Source organism: Typopeltis vanoorti, chromosome 14 (genome assembly GCF_054136105.1).
Source record: "Typopeltis vanoorti isolate ZY-2024b chromosome 14, IOZ_Tvanoo_1.0, whole genome shotgun sequence".
Lineage (NCBI taxonomy): Eukaryota > Metazoa > Arthropoda > Arachnida > Uropygi > Thelyphonidae > Typopeltis > Typopeltis vanoorti.
Genome location: NC_143562.1, coordinates 10,399,452 through 10,417,130, shown reverse-complemented (window position 1 = coordinate 10,417,130; position 17,679 = coordinate 10,399,452). Strand labels below are relative to the sequence as shown.

Here is a 17,679-nt window from a genome sequence, read left to right as displayed (position 1 = left end):
AGGAATGAACATAAATGGAGAAAGGCTGCATCATCTGAAATTTGCAGATGTTATTGTCCTAATAGCAGATAATCTTGAAGATCTGGAAGAAAGGCTAAATCAGCTAAATGAAGCCTCCAGAGAAATTAGATTAAAAATAAATAGAGAAAAAACAAAAATAATGATGAATAAATACATAAACCGTACAACTATCAAAGTTGAAAACCATGAAAAAGAACAAGTTACTTCATACGTATATTTGGGCCAATTGTTATCCTTTGAGAAGTGCCAAAGAAAAGAGATTGAACAAAGAATTCACCTTGGATGGATGGCTTATGGGAAAATGAGTCATATTCAGAAGTGACATCCCTATGAGTCTAAAAAGGAAAGCTTTTGACCAGTGCATACTTCCTGTCCTAACATATGGAGGAGAAACATGGACTTTAACAGAAGCCCTAAACAAAAAGCTGAGAACAACACAACATCACATGGAAAGAAGTATGCTAAAAATAACATTAAGAGATAGGAAGAATATCTGGATAAGATCTCAAACAGATGTCATGGATATTGTAATATACATTAAACAGGCTAAGTGGAGATGGGCAGGCCATATTGCCAGATGAAGTGATGGGAGATGGACTAGAAAAACAACAGAGTGGAGACCAATGGATGGAGCAAGACAAAGAAGGTGGAGAGATGAACTGGAACAAATTGCAGGAGTGAGATGGATGGGAGAGGCAGAAAATCGAGTGATCTGGAAAATCATGGGGGAGACCTTCGTCCAGCAGTGGACAGAACCAGAAGGTTGAAGAAGAAGATTATGTTGCGTTTAATTTCGCACTGTCAGTGTTAATTTCAGATGACAATAGAATACCTTCATCTTGCATTTATTTCCAATTCAATTGTTAGCCGTGAGGACTTGACCTAAGGTTAACTCTCATTTAATCAATGAGACAAAACGATCATTATGAAATAAGTGGACAGAACCGAAATACGTAAATAGAGCTGTGTAGTGATTGTTAATAATTTTTTTGATAGTTATTAGGATTTGACTTTTAAAATAATTTTAACATTGCAATATGTCTGATAAAAGAAAAAAACTATCAGGAGCAGAATATCGCAAATGAAAATCGGAAAAAAAACTCTATATTCAGAAACAGAGCTGGACTTTGCATGAATATCTAAAAGCTGAAGCAGATAATTTAGTACAAGAGAAAATAAGTGAAAGTACCGAAACCAAAAATTCTGAGCTCATGGCAATTACTTTTAATTGCGATCCCAGTAATATCGATATTAGTAACAATGAGGGCAGCAAAATAAGGGGAAAGGGGTGACCAAAATATGCTATTGCACGGAGTGACAAAATTCCTAGGGTCGGCCCGGTTTCTAATATACAGCGTATGCTTATGTATCAACAACATAATACTGTTGATCATCTATAAATTACACTTGTGTATATTTTCCGAATAGCAGGCCTGTTACTCAAAACAAAACCAGCTACAAGGATGAGTGAAACATACAGTGTTAATCAGAAATTCTTTCATCATCATCAAATTCAAATACCCTCAAGGGGTGTACAGGATATGATAGTACTACATGAGAAATTTACATCATTACTAACTTCCTATCTACAATTTTCCTCCAAATCAGTCTGTTACTTGTCAAGACCCCAACATTATAAGATCTTATATTTCTATCGTCTAAGGCACTTTGCACCGTATCAATCCACCTATATCTTGGTCTTCCACTAGGTCGTTTTCCTGCCAACCTGGCAAAGAACACTTGCTTTGCTAATCTTTCCTTGCCCATTCTGTTTAAGTGACCATACAACCTGAGATTAGCTCTGCTAACGCCTTCCTGGATGCTGACAATGTCATGGTCTTTCCTAATATCCTCGTTTTTAATATGATATTGCCATTGATGCCATCTGTTCATGCCTCTAATCTTTCTCAGGACTCTCATATCTCTGGTCTCTAGTCTTTGGTCAAGTGTTTTATTTCTGACCTAGCTCTCAGATCCATAGGTTAAAACTGGTTTGAACACTTTCTTGTATACAGCTAATTTAGTGTTCCGACTAATTTCTTTCTTATTCCATATGAATTTATTCAATTGACTGCCTACCATACCAGCTTTGTTGATTCTGTTGTCTATTTCTATATTTAATTTACCATCTTCAGTAAAAATCGTGCCTAAGTAGCTGAAATGTTTTACTTGTTCCACAGGTTCCCCATTCACAACACAGTTGACATTTTCAACAATTCTACCTGTTTTCATTGTCTTCGTCTTTTTAATGCTGACCTTCATACCATATCTGTTACAACAGTTATTCAATTTAGTCAGGGAATCTTGCAAACTTGTAGCGGATTTATTTAGAAGTATAACATCGTCTGCATAAAGCAAAGAGGTGACATTAACATCTCCAATTCTGATATCATGTTTAATACCACTTTCCTTCATAATGTGATCCATATAGATAATGAATAACAGAGGGGATAATATACATCCTTGTCTCACACCAGATTTAACACTGAACCATCGTCCTGTACTTCCTTCAATTCTAACTGCTGACTTACAACTCAAAGAACTAAGTATTGCTTGATATAATGCCCCATTGACACCATATAACTGTAGTGTATTGAATAGCTTCTCTCTTGGCACCTTGTCATATGCCTTTTCCAGATCGACAAAACTTAAATACATATCTTTGTTATATTCCCATGCTTTCTCAACTATTTTTCGTAAAGTGAAGATCTGATGCTGACAGCCTCTATTTGGCCTGAATCCAGCTTGTTCTTCCACAATTCTCAACCGTTTCTCAAGTATACTTGCATAGATCTTGCCAGGAACACTCAGTAGAGAAATACCTCTGTAATTCTCACATTCAGTTTTATTTTCCTTTTTATATATGGGTACTATTAGAGTTCTACTCCAATCATTGGGAATTCGCCCATCTGTCCAGGCTCTCTGAACTATGCAGTACAGACACTGTAGGACTTTTATACCACCATACGTCAGCATTTCTGGTCGAATATCATCTATTCCTGCTGCCTTTCCATATTTCAAGCCTTTGATGGCTTTTTCAACTTCAAGAATGGATATGTATTCCTGACTGTATGCGTGTTGAGTGTTTTTTTACCACTGTGCTATCACTGCTTGTTTCATTTAGCAATTTTTCAAAGTAATTACTCCATACTTTCTTAATTTCTCTCCATAGTTTCTTTCATTTATCTTCAATTATAACTATCTAATCAGTGCAAATTGGAGAGAAAAGAAAAAAATATGTAAAAAATTTGATTACTGCAATTTTATGTTAGCAAGAATTTATCGCATGAATTTAAAAAAGTACAAAAGTGAAAAAAAAAAGAAATGAATTTACAAGCTTTGATCACTAAAAGTTCTTATTATTGTGAACATTTACATGGTCTATGGCTTGAAAACTGCAAATGATTTACCACATTTTGCAAACAAAATTTCTCTTTAGTAAGACTTCTCTTGTGTTTTAAGAGGTGGTAACTGTGAAAATGCTCTGCCACAAGTTTCAGTTTCTCTAATATGTGATTTCATAGACATGTTAACTGTGAACATGATTTATGAAATATTTCAGAAACAAAAGGCTTTTCCTGAATGTGATTTCTAATGTGTTTAAAAATTTTAGAGCTGTGAAATTATTTACCACAAAGAAATGATTTCTCATTAGTGTGAAGTCTTATATGTATTTTGAAGACTGCAAAAGTGATTTACAAATCGCACAGATAAAAGGTTTCACTTCATTGTGAATTCTTATGTGGTTTTTAAGAGCAGTAAGAGACAAAAATGATTTTTTGTATGTATATGTTTTTATAACCACCCTTTAAACATCCATGTGGGCGAAATATATTTATCTCTTGCAATTTTAATGGGCAATTATGAAAATAATAGAATGATTTACTACAAGTTTCAGCAAAAGGTTTTTTCCTCATCAGAATGAGTTCCCATGTTTTATAAGATAATCTAAACAGCTAAATGATTCATCCCAAGTTTTGCATATAAAGTTTCTCATTAATATGAGTTAAATGTGTGTTTTTTAAGATAATGAAAGCAAAAATAATTTAAAAGTTTCACAGATAAAAAATTCTACATCACTATGAGTTGTTTATGTATTTTAAGTTCATGAGAATGGCTAAATTATTTACTACAAGTATCACAGGTTAATGGTTTTTCATTAGTATGAAGCAATGTTTGGGTTTTAGAATCATAAAAACAGTTAGGTGATTTACTGCAAGTATCAGACTTTGGACGTATGAATTCCTGTGTGATTTTGAAAACAAACTTATGAAAACAATTTATCATACACAATATTGTCAAGAGCTCATAAGTGTGAAATGTTAAATCTTCTGTAGAAATTTACTCATTTTAGAAGTCCTAGCATTCATATTTGCATTACTGCTTTTGAGAATTTTAAATTCTGTGCAACTGATAATCTTTGCTTCAAGTTTCAGAAATAATTATTTCCATGATATCAGAGTTAAGAATAATGGTAAATACCTGCTGGATTTCTGTACAGAACACGAAAGTAAAGCAGATTTGCTTCTTGACTACAATCACTGATCTGACGATCAATATATTTTTCTAAGAAATCTCATATATTACACATTGTTTTCTATTTTCAGAAAGAAAAATTGAATTTACATCTCTTACATTAAGATTGTTCCACATTAATTTTGCTTTATGAAGTGACAGGCAAGTGCAATTCTTCCATGCATGATGTTTGGTCAAGTGGAAGGAGCAAGCGAGCAAGAAATCATTAATGCCTCTTTATACCATTAGTAGCTAGAATGCATTCACTGGGAATATTTTATTATCAGTATAATACAAATAACTTCATATGAATAACTGGTAAGAATGAATAAATAACATTAGTAACTAACATTAAATGTTCCTAATTCATTTCTTTTATTTCTATATAATTACAGATTTATTAATTCATCTACAACTAACATTTGATCCTCTCCCCCCAAAACAAACAAATTGTAATAAATATCTCAATGTAATGATTCAATTGTCTGTAGTCAGATGATCACTGGCATTTTTTTAATAAAATGTGTGGGTTAAATAGTTATTTACTATATCTTCATATAAGTGGTTAATGCTTGAATGGATCAAATAATATTTAATATATAATATTTTACCAATTTGGGAATAGTTAAAGAGCAAAGCTAATACTAATGGTAAGTACCTGCTATATTTCTGTATAGAACATGGAATAGTTATTACTAGCACCACATTCCAACATAAAGATGTGCAGAAATTTATGTGGAGAGAAGACAAAATAAATAAGAAAGTTTCATTGACTATGCTATTGTTGATCGCGAATATTTCATGCTGGTTCAAGACAGAAAAGTATACAGAGGATTTAAAATAGAAGTGATCAGCATTTAGTTTTGGGCAGAAAAAAAAAAATAAATAAAGAAAGAAAAATGTGCACACTAAAGTTTTGAAAAGAATCAAAACTGATCAGCTTACAGAGGTGAACTGCACCCTTATTTGATATAAATTTATTCAAATGACAACATAACCCACAATACCAGCACTGCTTATTTTGTTGTTAATCATAGGTTTAATTTGCCATCCTCACTAATTATTAGTGAGGATAAAATGCTAAAATGTTTTATTTGTCCTATGTTTTCCTATTTAGGATGCAGTTGATGTTTTCAATGTTCCTGGCTATTTTCATAATTGTTGATTTTCATGCCAAATCTGTTATATCAGTTATTTAATTTAGTTAAGGAATCCTGCAGATTTTGAATTTGGGTGCATGGTAATAGTAATGACTAGACTATGTCACGAACAGAAATCTGTCTGCAACTTACCATTATTATTAGTCTTTTTCTTTTCTTAACGTGTTCGATATTCATTTCCTATTCTTCTGTTCAAATCTTCAACAAGAAATAACTTTTTCTTTATATCAGGTTTTTTTCTTGTTCTTTTTCTTCTCTAATGATTCAAAAATTCCTGTAGTAGAATCTTCTTGCTACCATAGACACAAACAAGTCTCATTGTCCACATCATTCTACTTGATACCACCTGTCATTTATGAGGATTATCTTCATGTTTAGCATCGAATATATAATTCTTTCTTTTCCCTGATAATTATTGCCTGAATATAACATCTTATATATGTTATTTAGTAGGAGCTCACCAGCTGTTTTGGCTTCTTCCTTTAAGTAGCACCAATAATGTTAAATCTGGTATTTATTTTATTCTTCTGCCTCTATATACCTAAATGGGGGAAAAAAAAACGAAAAGAATAATAAATATCAATTCAAGTTAATGAGGATGGCTAAAGAGGAATTCCAGTAAACCCATGAAGAAATTGTCAAACTTGAATTTGTTTCTATAAAATCTTAATCACTTCCCCCTAATTAGTTATGTGTGTGTCTAATATTGTAATATGCAGGATGTTGGCGATTTACAGCATGTCAAGAACATGCCTGAATTAAAGATTACATCATTAGCTGAACATCCAGTTTAGAATTAATAATACAATCAGTGTGAGTAAAGAACTTTGAAAGAAAAAAAAAAAAACAATAACTCCCCTGAGGTTCATAAGCAATAAAAAAAATCTGTCTTTTATTGTAATGTTAATAATAAAATAGTAATCTATTGTTATGAGAATAATAATAAATATCAATTCAAGTTAATGATGAAAACAAGGATGGCCAAAGAGGAATTCCTCCACATACACCCATAAAGAAAGTATCAAAGTTATGGCCTTGCCTTGCCTAGTCCCAAAGGGACTAGGCAAGGCCAAAAATCACATTTTTGTAAAAGTGCTATTCTTTTATTCTATTTTATTTTTTATTTTTTTTTTTGTATGCTGCAAGTAGGATGTTTTGGTGTTCATGTTGCAAGAATTTATACTGCATGCTATTATAGTATGCCCACAGATACGAGATCCTTCGACACTTCTGCGCATGTCAACAGAAGGAGAATCCATTCCGATAATAGGGTAATCAATCCATATTGTGGGAAGAGTTGTTTATTATTACACGTTAGAAAATTAACCTTCTCTTTTATGATCATTGTAATTTTTAAAGTCGTAGCTATTTTGCTTGTATAACAGTTGGAAAATTTTACCTATAAAGCACATGATTTTGCATGTTGTTGACCAATTCGTTCATCGCCTTATTTCTTTCTCCCCATCAATTCATGCTGAAGTCACTCTTGGCAGTCTGCCAACAAGAGCTCTCCCTTCTGTGGTCAGACCATACAAGAAGCACCAAATTTATTGTTCAGGTTATGAAAATAATTACATGCACTTACCTCAATGTTAAAACCTTATGAAATAAAGAGCCATTATTAATTCTGTTTTTTCTGGACAGAATTATAATTAAGTAATTTTTCAGCACTCTGAAAAGAACTCTGTTTCAAGTACAGAACTGAAAACAGTCACAGCAGCACACAATGGTAGACTGGAGCAGAAGTTGAGCTCTACTGTATTCCCAATCATGCACGAAAGTAAGAAGAATGTTCAAGTATTCAGCTTTCAGAATAAAAAGAGAACACAGAAATAGGAAAATTGTGGAGTTTCTGTATCTTTAATATAAACAGAAATTAGAAGAAAAATTAGAAATGAAAGACAAGGCAGGATATCTTTAAAAAAGAGCTGCGTGAAGTTTATTGTAGGTATTAATCCATATAGGATTTATTCAGTAAAAATTGACCAAAACTTTATTTTCTCCAGCTCATATAAAAATATGCACCAAACGTAAAGTATTCACTTAGAATTTTCAGAATGAAAGGCGACTTCAAACTGTTGATATGGTTTTCGTTATTACTTCAATGAAGGCTGCTGATGCTTTCATATAAAAAGTGAATTCATTCTAAAGTGATGCAACTGTTGATAAGGTGTTAGTAATTTGTTCAGTGAAACGATGTAACTTTCATTCAGAAAGTGAATCAAGTTTTTGAAGTGGCTTGGATCAAGGCAAGATATACTTTCTTTAATGATCTGTGATTTTAAGATGCAAGAAAAATTTGATGAATTTATATTGCTGTCATATAGGGAACAGTTTTCCCATGAGAATATTAGGAAAAAAGAGACCAAAATGCATGAAATGTTATCGATAAAGGATAATAACTGTTAGTTTATGATAATGTTGCATATATATATATATATATATATATATATATATGACAATGAATTTTTAACTTGGGAATATTGTATATTATTATTAAGATAACCAAGTAATTTTATAAGCTTGGTTATTTTTACTCCTAATCGCAAGTAAGCAAACAGTTAAGTTTGCACCTGAAACGTAATTCAAGTCTAAAGATAGTACAACACCAGGGCAACTCATTGTAAAGGTGGTAAAGCTCTGATCACTATTCTTAGTATTTCCCATAATGTAAAGTACATCTCACTAAAAGATGTATACTGCAATACATTATGGGTGGTGTCACTACCCAGACTGGTTTCAACCTTTTTTGAGGTCACCTCAGTGAGTAGCTAGACTCTAAATACCAAGGTTTTAGTAATACAGAGCCCTATCAACTTTACCTATACAAGTTGCTACAAGGTGTTTTTATTTTTAATAAAAATCTCTGGAGGAGATATAGATGACAATGAATTTCACAATGAAAATGACAATCAATAAGAATAGTGATCAGAGCTTTACCCACCTTTACAATGAGTTGCCCTGGTGTTGTACCATCTTTAGACTTGAACTACGTTTCAGACGCAAACTTAACTGTTTGCTTACTTGGGATTAGGAGTAAAAATAACCAAGCTTATAAAATTACTTGGTTATCTTAATAATAATATACAATATCCCCAAGTTAAAAATTCATTGTCATCTACAGGGTGTTCGGGATAAATTTGACATATTTATAATTAATTATATTTTTCCGTAAGTTACATGTATTAACACACACTTCTCTTCATTTAAAAGTTTGGACCCTTCTTCATTCATATACAAGATGTCAGAAAGGATGGATAGCTGGAACCCACCTGAATCATGGAAGAGAATAACTTGTATCATGATGATTCGTGCCCGCCATCAAAATAAGGATATTACGACTGCTGCCCAATGCTCCCTGAATACAGTAAAAACAATCAGGCATGAACTAGAGACTTGCAATGGTGACTACGAGGATGTAGCAAGAAGAAAGATCCCTAGCAGACGATCTGATTGCGTTCGTACAGCAGAATTCCTCGCAAATCTGCAGGAACAGATGTTGAAGAACCCTGGCATTGGAATTCGGGCTTTGTTCGTGGAGTTGCTAACTGTAGTCAAGCCCTGGATAACAAGGGTAGCCAATGGTAGGCCGTATGTATGGCAGCAGGATTCGGCCCCTTGCCACACCTCTGGGAAAAGTCAAAAATGGTTGTCTGAAAATTTCTACGACTTCACCAGTCCAAATGTTTGGCCTCCAAACTCCCCAGACCTTAACCCCATGGATTATTTTGTATGGGGCGCAGTTGAAAAAGACACCAATCACACTTCCAGTAATACAAAAGCCCAGTTAATGGATAAAATTAAAACAGTTTTTGCGGCCCTTCCCAGGGAGACTGTAGCATCAGCTTGTTCGAGGTTCCGAAGCAGAATTGAAGCTGTGATCGATGCTAATGGTGGTTATTTTGAGTAAATCTTGTTGATAGTATTGTAATTAACTCTGCCTGTAATGTTTTTTTGTCAATTCATTAAATTTAATAGATACAAAGAAGATTTTCTTTTTCCTTACGAAACTGTCAAATTTATCCCGAACACCCTGTATATCTCCTCCACAGATTTTTATTCAAAATAAAAACACCTCATGGCAAATTGTATAGGTAAAGTTGATAGGGCTCTGTATTACTAAAACCTTGGTATTTAAGGTCTAGCTACTCACTGAGGAGACCTCAAAAAAGGTTGAAACTGGTCTGGGTAGTGACACCACCCATAATGTATTGCAGTATACATCTTTTAGTGAGATGTGCTTTACATTATGGGAAATACTGAGAATAGTGATCAGAGCTTTGCCCACCTTTACAATGAGTTGCCCTGGTGTTGTACCATCTTTAGACTTGAACTACGTTTCAGACGCAAACTTAACTGTTTGCTTACTTGGGATTAGGAGTAAAAATAACCAAGCTTATAAAATTACTTGGTTATTTTAATAATATATATACACACCACGCATATATATACATGTGTGTATAGTATGTATATATATATATATATATATATATATATATATATATATATATATATATGTGTGTGTGTGTGTGCATGTGTGTCTTTTCACATCATCAAATTCCTGACATGTACCCTCAAGGGGCGTACAGCACATTATGATAATACTACATGAAGAACTTACATCATTAATTTCCTCCAAATCAATCTGTTATCTGTCAAGACTAACATACATTATCAGATCTTATATTTCTGTTTTCTAAGGTACTGCCAACCTGAAAGAGAACACCTATTTTGCTATTCTTGGTCAACTAATCTCAGGTAACCATACCACCTGAGATTAGCTCTGCTAACACATTCCTGGATGCAAACAATGTCAAGTTCTTTCCTAATACCCTCATTTTTAATATGATATTGCCATTGATGCATCTGTTCAAGCCCCTAATATCTTTCTCAGCACTCTCATATCTGTGGTCTCTAGTCTTTGGTCAAGTGTTTTATTTCTAACCCAGCTCTCAGATTCATAAGTTAAAATTGGTTTAAACACTGTCTTATATACAGCTAATTTAGTGTTTTGACTAATTTCTCTCTTATTCCATATAAATTTATTCGGTTGACTTCTGAAAATACCAGCTTTCTTCATTCTGTTGTCTATTGCCATACTTAATTTACCATTTTCACTAAAAATCGTGCCTAAGTAGCTGAAATGTTTTACTTGTTCTATAGGTTCTCCACTCATAATGCAATAGATATTTCAATGCTTCTGCCTATTTTCATTGACTTGTTATTGCTGACCTTCATACCAAATCTATTACAATAGTTATTAAATTTAGTCAGGGAATCTAAACTTATACTGGATTTATTTAGATGTATAACATCATCTGCATAAAGTAAAGAGCTGAGATTAACATCTCCAATTTTGATATCAGGTTTAATACCACTTTCCTTCATAATGTGATTTATATAATTAATAAATAACAGAGGATAATGTACGTACATCCTTGTCTGACCAAATTTAACATAAACCATCTTCCTGTACTTCCTTCAATTCTAATTGCCGACTTACAATTCAAATAAAAAACAAGTATTGCTTGCTATAAAGCTCCACTGACACCATATAACTGTAGTATTTTGAATTGCTTTTCTCTTTTTCTCACAAAACTAACTTACCAGTCTTTTTGTAAATTAAATATTTTTCTTTTGATTGTAAAAGGTGTGTGACAACTCAATCTCATGAGTTTAATGGTTAAATGTGGAATATTGGGATATGAATCTGTGTTCACGGATTTAGAGTTTACTTTTAGCCATTTTTTTTTTCATTTTGAAGTAAAAAGTTAAACCACTTACAGTTAAGGAAGTAATTTATTAATTGCAAAACTGATAACATTACATGCATTTATTAAAAAAAATAAAAAATACTTGTCCCATACCACAGAACTTGTCATGAAAAGAGGAATCTATATATAGACTTTTTGAAATTGTGAGTTAGCTAATCTCATACAGAGGAAACAGAGCTTTTTCTCCTGGAAAGTTGCACTTTTCATCCTGCATTCCAGCCAAAGTATATATGCAATTTATAGACAAATAATACCATTAGTAGCAGTGGGAAATGGTAAGGCATTGTGCATAGTCCATGAATTGTGGCATGGTATGTCGTAGTCATGTGCATGGAATTGAGGTTTGAAGTAGTGTGTGTGGAGGGAGAGAAGATTAGCAGAACAAGTACTTCTTGTCATCCTGAAGGGAGAAAAAAAAAAAAAAAAAAAAGAAAGAAAAACGTGTTCAACAGCAATTCCATTCTAAGATTACTTTTAATGATTATGCCATCTGTTCACTGTTCAATAATCTTGATCAGATCTCTCATATCTGATCTCCATTCTGATTTAACATTTTACTTCTAACCCAACTCTCAGATTCATAAGTTAAAATTGGTTTGAACACCATCTTTTACAGATAGTTTAGTGGTTCACTAATTTCTCTCTTATTCCATATAAATGTATTCAGTTAACTTCCTATTGTACTAACCATGCTATTTCTATATTTAATTTGCCATCTTCAATACAAATTTTGCTCAAATAGCTATAATGTTTTACTTGTTCTACAAGGTCAGAATGCAGTTTTAGTGATGTTTCTGCCTTTCCACAGTTTTGTCTCTTATTGCTGATTTTATATATCAAATTTATTACAGCAGTTATTCAATTTATTCAGGGAATGATGCACATTTGTAATGAATTTATTCAGGAGTTCAACACAGCCAGCATAAGGTAAAGGGCCGATATAAACTTTGCCAATTTTGATATAATATACCATTTATATAATATAATTGCAATGTTTTGAAAAGCATTTCTGATCATTTCTCAACTATTTGTCTATAATGGAAAATATTATCTTGACAACTTATTTCACTTGAACCATTCTCAGATTCAGTTTTGTTTCTTTTTTTTTATAGGTGAGTACTAGGGGTGCTCTCCTCTAATCATCTGGAATTCGACCGTTTGACCAAGTCTTTTGAATTATACAGTGTAGCCACTGTAACACACAAATACCTTCATTATCGGGCATTTCTGGTCAAATATCTATTCCTGCTGCCTTTCCACATTTCAGATTTTGGATGACTTTGTCTACTTTAAATTCATGATCTCATACATACAGACTAATTTCTAATTGCATTTTGTTGAACATCGCTAAACTTCATCGATAACCGTTTACAATAGGTTAGGGTTAAAAACTGCACTTATTTCACTTTAGAGGAGAATAGCATGAAAATTTCATGTTTCTTTAATATATCGAAACCGTTTAAAAAAAAATAAAACTTTTCCTTACCTTCAAATTTGTTTTACACGCTGTCTATCTTACAAGTAGACGGAGAACGGCAATAATATTGACCTGGCAATTTGAAGCTAGTGCGCACATATAGAGTTGCAGAAAAGCAACAGTCAATTTATTGGTAGCTGTGTAATTGTAGGTCAGCAAGAAAAAAAATTTTTGATTTACAGTTGTTTAAACTGATGAGAATCGTGTAGTTAATATAGCATTCTTTTAAAAATGGCGTGCTACTTAGAACCAGTTACGATAGAAACAGAGGAAATGAATAACAGAATTACAAAATTCCAATAATTATCATGTCCGTAAGGCTATGTACTTTGCATTATGGGATACCAAGGTAAGAGATGTATGTCCTACGAAGCAAGGATAGAACATTACTGACCTAGGGGGTGAAGCAAATTATTATTATTATTATTATTATTATTATTATTATTATTATTATTATTATTTCGGACAACTCCAACGAGTCGACATACTCATCGAGGGAGGCCCTAACATCATTTCAAGAACAACTATTCGACATTCACACAGTATCTATCATTCCTCTCCTTGAACTCATTCACGGTCATAGCACCCACAACAGACTCTGACAGCTTATTCCCCTCATTCACCACTCACCAAGTAAAAAAACCTAGCTCTAATACCCCTGCTAACCATATTTTTGCCTAGCTAGCCTTATGTATGGCACCTAGTCCTCCCACCACAAGTCCTATTCTCAAAAATATCTTCTGGAATTTATAGAAAGCCTTCAGTAATTTGAATGTCTCAATCATATCACCCCTTTTCCGCCTATCAACCAATTTTTGCAACCCACAAATCTTCAACCTGTTCTCATAAGGTTAATTTCACAGACCTGCTATCATCTTAGTCACTCGTCTGTGGATCCTCTCCATCTCCTCTCCATCAAGAAGAAACCCTGGTGCCCATATCTGGGCACAGTAGTCTAGATGGGGTCTTATCAACGCTCGATACAGAGGAACAATAACTTGTTTGTCTCTGCTTGTTAAAGTATTTTTCAGAAGTCAAGTGATTTGATGAGCTTATTTAGCCACTTTTGCGATGTGCCCCCTAAACTTCAACTCCCTATCCACCAACACTCCCAAATCCCAGGCCTCATCAATCTCCTAGAATATGGTTCCACCAATGTGATAGACTGCTGCTAATCTTTTCACCCCAAAATGCATAACCTTACACTTTGCTACATTAAATTGACATCCATTTTCCTTACCCCAGTCATCCAAACTATCAAAATCATCTTGCAAAATTTTGACATCCTGTGACTCACAATTGCTCTACCCAACTTTGCATCATCAGCAAACAAATGAACAGTTCCCCTCAGATCCTTTACTATATCGTTCATGAACAAATTGAAAAGTAGTGGTCCAAGAACAGAACCCTGAGGCACACCACTAGTCCCAAGCCATCTTTTGGACTCAACTCCTGAATAAACAACTCTCTAGTATCTCTCCATCAACCACCCTCCTATCCATCTCACCAACCCTATATCCATCCCCATCTGCTCCAGTTTACTGATTAGAGTTCCAACTTGATATCCTGTCAAAGGCCTTGGCAAGGTCCAGAAGAATCACTGTAAATCCATTACCCTTATTCAGTTCACCTGAACTGTGTTATAAAACGTGAGCAAATTACTGAGGCATGATCTACCCTTCACAAAACCATGTTGTCCCCCATACAGTATCCCATTTTCACTAATTGACTAATTTCTCCAAGACCTTGTCAATCATTCCTGATTTGCTAATCGGTCGGTAATTTACAACAGCAGTCTTGGAACCTCCTTTATGCACTGGAACTATTTTCCCCTCTTTTCACCCTCCTCAAGACTATCCCAGACCCAAGACTCAAATTAAACAAAATGGTCAAGGGTACTGACAATTCTTTAGCCGCATCACGTACGACACCAGCTGGTATACCATCCAATCCCACAGATATGTTGACATTGAGGTATTGCAATAGACTAATCACCTTTACTTCATTCACCACAATTCCCATATAATCTATTGGTTCATTCATTTCTGCAATGTCACCACCAGGATGATATATTCTTGCAAAGTGCTTGCTCAGTAATTCAACTATATCAACTGATTCGGTTAACTCCCTACCATCGGCATTCTTTAAAATCATTCTGCCATCTACATTTTTTCTTTTACTTGCAACATATCGAAAAAACTGTTTGGGATTCTGTTTAGCATGCATGGCCAATGTTGTTTCATAATCCTTTTTTGTTTTTCTTACCACACTTATTACCCTTCTGGCCTGCACTTTATACTGTTCATATGCCTGCCCGTCACCTTTCTCCTTAAATTCCCTCCATAGTTGTTTTTTCTTTTTTGCAGCTCAAGCTTAATGGTGTTATTCTTTTATTTAATCCCTACTTGATTTATTATCGGGACTCTAGGTATACAGTCAGCCATTGCTTGATGCAAACACTTCTTAACCGCCTCCCATGCACTATCAACTTCTAGCCCTTGCAGTTTACATGCCATGGCACTGAACCAATCAAACTCTTAAGCTTGTCATACTTACCATCCCGATAATTTCCCATGCACCCTGTCTTAATTGTAAATTCCACACCTTTAGCCACTAGATTCTCTTCATTCATTTTATTCTCTTCATTCTCTTCATTCTAGATTCGATTCATTCACTAGAATGACACTTCTTGTTACTATTAATCTAAATCTTAATTGTTCAACTAAAAGACATATGAGGAATTTTACAAAGGTATATAACTTACAAAAGCTCTGTATGGCACATTCAGTCAAAGGTCTTGCACAAAAAGTTCTAAGGCAATTCTCTCATCTCAGATCTTGAGCTTCCTTCAAGAAATCTGTCTTCAGAGATATCTCGTCGGGAAAATAGCGGGCTGTCAACTGCGCCCTGCGGTACTCATATACAGCTCCGGCAAAAAGTTATTCTCCCACAGCGAAAAGAAAAACTTCCGAGCGAAGGTGCTTCGGGTAATTTGTCTTGCCTTTTCTCCTCTGCTTGGGCTCGCTAAAAATGCCTGGACGACTACCTCCTTTTTCTGCCGCCGCCGCTAACTCGTATTGCAACCAACTATCAACCGGGATTCCTCTCTGGCCTGGAAGCTTTTCTCCGGCGATTGGAACATCTCCTTTCGGCAACTCGAAGCCTTCTGTTAAGACTGGAACTGGGAAGCCCCTCTCTGGCAATGTCTGGAAACGGGAAACACTCTAGCGACTTCTGGATCCGGGAAGCCTATATGCATGTCTCTGTCCCCTTTTATTATGCCTTCTCTGAGACCTCGCACGAAGTCTGTAATCCCCGAAGAATTCGGCATGATTCTTTCATCTTAAGTTTCAACTTCGGCCTGCTCTTTGTTCTCTTCTGTGCTTTCTTTAGATTGTAAGTTTCCGACCATCGGAAAGTTGTTTGCACCTTTCTGACTGACTTCGGAAGTATTTACGTGCAGAGCTTGCAAGCCTTTCACATACACACAAAATTTAATAAACAACCTTTCTAATGCTGCCATGTAGATCTATTAGATACAGCTCCGGCGAAAATTATTGCCTTTGTTTTTAACACTCTAACATATTCTTATTAAAGAAGTATATACAGTAAATTTCCAAAGGGCTATTTACAAAGACATCTAATACAAAATATACAGAGACAAACAAGGTTATTTTTTTACAACATTCTTATGGGACTTGACCAAAGTAAAAAATCGATGTAATGTGCTTTGGAATATTTAAGCTACAATCGAGTTTTTACAATATTGATAAGAACAATAGTCTAAAAATCCAGGTAGTCCAGCAAAAACTATCTGTGACAAAATGAAACTAGTTCATTTATTTAAAAACACAAAAATACAAATTTATTAAGTATGTCTTTATAGAGTTCATAATTAAAAGGACTCTAATAATAATAATAATAATAATAATAATAATAATAATAATAATAATAATAATAATAATAATAATAGATATCTACAGATGTGTCTCATCTTGTTTTGGTATTATCAAAATTATCAAGTTATTCTGAAGCATTATGAATTTTGCAATTTTATTATTATGCTGCTAATATGTCTTCAAATGCAACACTTTTTACAACAAAACTGCCCAAGTTATGTTGAATATATCTGTTCACAAACATACTCAAAATCCCTTTGACCTAATAAAAAGAAAGAATGCTGATGAAACTTCATCAGCATTCTATCTGTTAAAATGCAATTACCCCCCCCCATCGTTAACGGATTATTATTATTATTATTATTATTATTATTATTATTATTATTATTATTCCTGATACCTCCAAGGTGTCCGACGACTCATCGCGGGAGGATACCTACAACTGTCGCAACCACTACACCGAACCTCTACTACGAATCATCTCCATCAACGCCATCTACCGCCCACCACAACTAGTATTTTTTGTCTGTAAATTGCGTGTGTTCTGAAGGGCCGATTTGTCTGTATGCGGGATGAAAAACCCGAGTTTCCGGGAGAAAAATCCCTGCTACCTCCGTATGAGATCGGCTAACTCACCTTCGATTGAAATCGTCCAGATAAAGTTATTGTAGTTATGTGCACTGTATTTCTTGGATTGACCCTTTTTTGCTGCACAATTTACTTATTGTGTCTCTACCCAAATAAAAACGAATTTCACATGTGCAGAAATAAATAATGAAAATGTTTGTTTGCATTGGAAATATTATGTCAAATATTTATATTTTTTAAATAAC

General features: G+C 34.1%; 1 protein-coding gene and 1 long non-coding RNA gene across 2 annotated transcripts in view; both read right to left on the bottom strand.

The window, feature by feature from the left end:
* Positions 1-17,679, bottom strand: part of LOC150099201 (uncharacterized) — a 146,245-nt gene that overhangs the window by 56,973 nt on the left and 71,593 nt on the right. The window lies entirely within an intron of this gene.
* Positions 4,888-13,266, bottom strand: LOC150099202 (uncharacterized). Its single transcript, XR_016549402.1, has 2 exons — positions 12,957-13,266; positions 4,888-6,237 (listed from the first exon to the last, which is right to left on the bottom strand). It is a non-coding gene; the product is annotated as an uncharacterized LOC150099202 (long non-coding RNA).